This window comes from Apostichopus japonicus, chromosome 1, assembly GCF_037975245.1.
Source record: "Apostichopus japonicus isolate 1M-3 chromosome 1, ASM3797524v1, whole genome shotgun sequence".
Classification (NCBI taxonomy): domain Eukaryota; kingdom Metazoa; phylum Echinodermata; class Holothuroidea; order Aspidochirotida; family Stichopodidae; genus Apostichopus; species Apostichopus japonicus.
In genome coordinates this window covers 11,859,830-11,865,569 of record NC_092561.1, presented here as the reverse complement: position 1 = coordinate 11,865,569, position 5,740 = coordinate 11,859,830, and positions in this window count along the sequence as shown.

Genomic DNA, 5,740 nt, shown 5'->3' with positions numbered 1-5,740 from the left:
CCGCACATTCGATTGGTCGGTAACGCACATTCGATTGATCGGTTCCGCACATTCGATCGATCGGTAACGTACATTCGATCGATACTGCAAATTCGTTTCACCGGTACCGAACATTCGATTGATCGGTACCGCACATTCTATTTTTCGGTGCCGCACATTCGATTGATCGATACCGCACATTCGATCTATCGGGTCCGCGCATTCGATCGATTGGTACCGAACATTCGATTCATCGATACCGAACATTCGATTGATCGGTACCGAACATTCGATTGATCGATACCGCATGTTCGATCGATCGGTGCCGAACATTCGATTGATCGGTAACGCACATTCGATTGATCGGTTCCGCACATTCGATTGATCGATACCGCACATTCGATTGATCGGTACCGCACATTCGATTGATCGGTACCGCACATTCGATTAATCGTTACCGCACATTCAATCGATCGGTACCGCACATTCGATCGATCGGTACCGAACATTCGATTGATTGGTACCGCACATTCGATCGATCGGTACCGCACATTCGATTGATCGGTAACGCACATTCGATTGATCGGTTCCGCACATTCGATTGATCGGTACCGTACATTCGATTGATCGGTGCCGCACATTCGATTGATCAATACCGCACATTCGATCGATCGGTACCGCACATTCGATTATTAGATACCGCACATTCGATTGATCAGTACCGAACTTTCGATTGATCGGTATCGCACATTAGTTTAATTGGTACCGAACATTCGACTGATCGGTAACGCACATTCGATTGATCGGTACTGCAAATTCGATTGATCGGTACCGCACATTCGATGGATCGGTACCGCACATTCGATTGATCGGTACCGCACATTCGATCCCATCGGTACCGCACATTCGAATCATCGGTACCGAACATTCGATTGATCGATACCGCACATTCGATCGATCGGTACCGAACATTCGATTGATCGGTAACGCAAACTCGACTGATCGGTACCGAACATTCGACTGATCGGTATCGCACATTCGATTGATCGGTATCGAACATTCGATTGATCGGTAACGCACATTCGAGTCATCGTTAACGCACAATCGATTGATCGGTACCGCACATTCGATTGTACGTTACCGCCACATTCGATTGATCGGTATCGCACATTCGATCGATCGGTACCGCACATTCGATTGATCGGTACCGCATATTCGATTGATCGATAACGAACATTCGATCGATCGGTACCGAACATTCGATTGATCGATACCGCACATTCGATCGATCGGTACCGAACATTCGATTGATCGGTTCCGCACATTCGATTGATTGGTACCGCACATTCGATTGATCGGTACCGCACATTCGATTGATCGGTACCGCAAAATCGATTGATCGGTACCGAACATTCGATTGATCGTTAACGCACAATCGATTGATCGATACCGCAGATTCGATCGATTGATACCGAACATTCGGTTGATCGATAACGCACATTCGATAGATCGGTACCGCACATTCGATTGGTCGGTAACGCACATTCGATTGATCGGTTCCGCACATTCGATCGATCGGTAACGTACATTCGATCGATACTGCAAATTCGTTTCATCGGTACCGAACATTCGATTAAGCGTTACACCACATTCGATCGATCGGTACCGAACATTCGATTGATCGGTACCGAACATTCGATTGATCGTTAACGCACATTCGATTGATCGGTACCGCACATTCGATCGATCGGTACCGAACATTCGATTTATCGGTACCGCACATTCGATTGATCAGTACCGCACATTCGATTAAGCGTTACAGCACATTCGATCGATCGGTACCGAACATTCGATTGATCGGTACCGCACATTCGATTGATCGGTAACGCACATTCGATTGATCGATACCGCACATTCGATCTATCGGGTCCGCGCATTCGATCGATTGGTACCGAACATTCGATTGAACGATACCGCACATTCGATTTATCGGTACCGCACATTCGATCGATCGGTAACGCACATTCGATTGATCGGTAACGCACAATCGATTGATCGATACCGCACATTCGATCGATTGATACCGAACATTCGGTTGATCGATACCGCACATTCGATAGATCGGTACCGCACATTCGATTGGTCGGTAACGCACATTCGATTGATCGGTTCCGCACATTCGATCGATCGGTAACATACATTCGATCGATACTGCAAATTCGTTTCATCGGTACCGAACATTCGATTGATCGGTACCGCACATTCTATTTTTCGGTGCCGCACATTCGATTGATCGATACCGCACATTCGATCTATCGGGTCCGCGCATTCGATCGATTGGTACCGAACATTCGATTCATCGATACCGAACATTCGATTGATCGGTACCGAACATTCGATTGATCGATACCGCATGTTCGATCGATCGGTGCCGAACATTCGATTGATCGGTAACGCACATTCGATTGATCGGTTCCGCACATTCGATTGATCGGTACCGCACATTCGATTGATCGGTACCGCACATTCGATTGATCGGTACCGCACATTCGATTAATCGTTACAGCACATTCGAGCGCTCGGTACCGAACATTCGATTGATCGGTAAAGCACATTCGATTGATCGGTAACGCACATTCGATTGATCGGTACCGCACATTCGATTGATCGGTACCGAACATTCGATTTATCGGTACCGCACATTCGATTGATCGGTACCGCACATTCGATTAAGCGTTACAGCACATTCGATCGATTGGTACCGAACATTCGATTGATCGATACCGCACATTCGATTCATCGGTATCGAACATTCGATTCATCGATACCGCATATTCGATTGATCGGTACCGCACATTCGATTGATCGGTACCGCACATTCGATAGATCGGTATCGCACATTCGATTGATCGTTACCGAACATTCAATTGATCGATACCGAACATTCGAGTGATCGATACCGCATATTCGATTGATCGGTACCGCACATTCGATTGATCGGTACCGAACATTCGATTTATCGGTACCGCACATTCGATTGATCGGTACCGCACATTCGATTAAGCGTTACAGCACATTCGATCGATCGGTACCGAACATTCGATTGATCGGTACCGCACATTCGATCGATTGGTACCGAACATTCGATTCATCGACACCGAACATTCGATTGATCGGTACCGAACATTCGATTGATCGATACCGCATGTTCGATCGATCGGTGCCGAACATTCGATTGATCGGTAACGCACATTCGATTGATCGGTTCCGCACATTCGATTGATCGGTACCGCACATTCGATTGATCGGTACCGCACATTCGATTGATCGGTACCGCACATTCGATTAATCGTTACAGCACATTCGAGCGCTCGGTACCGAACATTCGATTGATCGGTACCGCACATTCGATTGATCGGTAACGCACATTCGATTGATCGGTACCGCACATTCGATTGATCGGTACCGAACATTCGATTTATCGGTACCGCACATTCGATTGATCGGTACCGCACATTCGATTAAGCGTTACAGCACATTCGATCGATTGGTACCGAACATTCGATTGATCGATACCGCACATTCGATTCATCGGTATCGAACATTCGATTCATCGATACCGCATATTCGATTGATCGGTACCGCACATTCGATTGATCGGTACCGCACATTCGATAGATCGGTATCGCACATTCGATTGATCGGTACCGAACATTCAATTGATCGATACCGAACATTCGAGTGATCGATACCGCATATTCGATTGATCGGTACCGCACATTCGATTGATCGGTACCGAACATTCGATTTATCGGTACCGCACATTCGATTGATCGGTACCGCACATTCGATTAAGCGTTACAGCACATTCGATCGATCGGTACCGAACATTCGATTGATCGGTACCGCACATTCGATCGATCGGTACCGAACATTCGATTGATCGGTACCGAACATTCGATTGATCGGTAACGCACATTCGATTGATCGATACCGCACATTCGATCTATCGGGTCCGCGCATTCGATCGATCGGTACCGAACATTCGATTGATCGGTACCGCACATTCGATCGATCGGTAACGTACATTCGATCGATACTGCAAATTCGTTTCATCGGTACCGAACATTCGATTGATCGGTACCGCACATTCTATTTTTCGGTGCCGCACATTCGATTGATCGATACCGCACATTCGATCTATCGGGTCCGCGCATTCGATCGATTGGTACCGAACATTCGATTCATCGATACCGAACATTCGATTGATCGGTACCGAACATTCGATTCATCGATACCGCATGTTCGATCGATCGGTGCCGAACATTTGATTGATCGGTAACCCACATTCGATTGATCGGTACCGCACATTCGATTGATCGGTACCGCACATTCGATTGATCGGTACCGCACATTCGATTGATCGGTACCGCACATTCAATTAAGCGTTACACCACATTCGATCGATCGGTACCGAACATTCGATTGATCGGTACCGAACATTCGATTGATCGGTAACGCACATTCGATTGATCGGTACCGCACATTCGATCGATCGGTACCGAACATTCGATTTATCGGTACCGCACATTCGATTGATCAGTACCGCACATTCGATTAAGCGTTACAGCACATTCGATCGATCGGTACCGAACATTCGATTGATCGGTACCGCACATTCGATTGATCGGTTAGGCACATTCGATTGATCGATACCGCACATTCGATCTATCGGGTCCGCGCATTCGATCGATTGGTACCAAACATTCGATTGAACGATACCGCACATTCGATTTATCGGTACCGCACATTCGATCGATCGGTAACGCACATTCGATTGATCGGTAACGCACAATCGATTGATCGATACCGCACATTCGATCGATTGATACCGAACATTCGGTTGATCGGTACCGCACATTCGATAGATCGGTACCGCACATTCGATTGGTCGGTAACGCACATTCGATTGATCGGTTCCGCACATTCGATCGATCGGTAACATACATTCGATCGATACTGCAAATTCGTTTCATCGGTACCGAACATTCGATTGATCGGTACCGCACATTCTATTTTTCGGTGCCGCACATTCGATTGATCGATACCGCACATTCGATCTATCGGGTCCGCGCATTCGATCGATTGGTACCGAACATTCGATTGATCGATACCGAACATTCGATTGATCGGTACCGAACATTCGATTCATCGATACCGCATGTTCGATCGATCGGTGCCGAACATTCGATTGATCGGTAACGCACATTCGATTGATCGGTTCCGCACATTCGATTGATCGGTACCGCACATTCGATTGATCGGTACCGCACATTCGATTGATCGGTACCGCACATTCGATTAATCGTTACAGCACATTCGAGCGCTCGGTACCGAACATTCGATTGATCGGTACCGCACATTCGATTGATCGGTAACGCACATTCGATTGATCGGTACCGCACATTCGATTGATCGGTACCGAACATTCGATTTATCGGTACCGCACATTCGATTGATCGGTACCGCACATTCGATTAAGCGTTACAGCACATTCGATCGATTGGTACCGAACATTCGATTGATCGATACCGCACATTCGATTCATCGGTATCGAACATTCGATTCATCGATACCGCACATTCGATTGATCGGTACCGCACATTCGATTGATCGGTACCGCACATTCGATAGATCGGTATCGCACATTCGATTGATCGGTACCGAACATTCAATTGATCGATACCGAACATTCGATCGA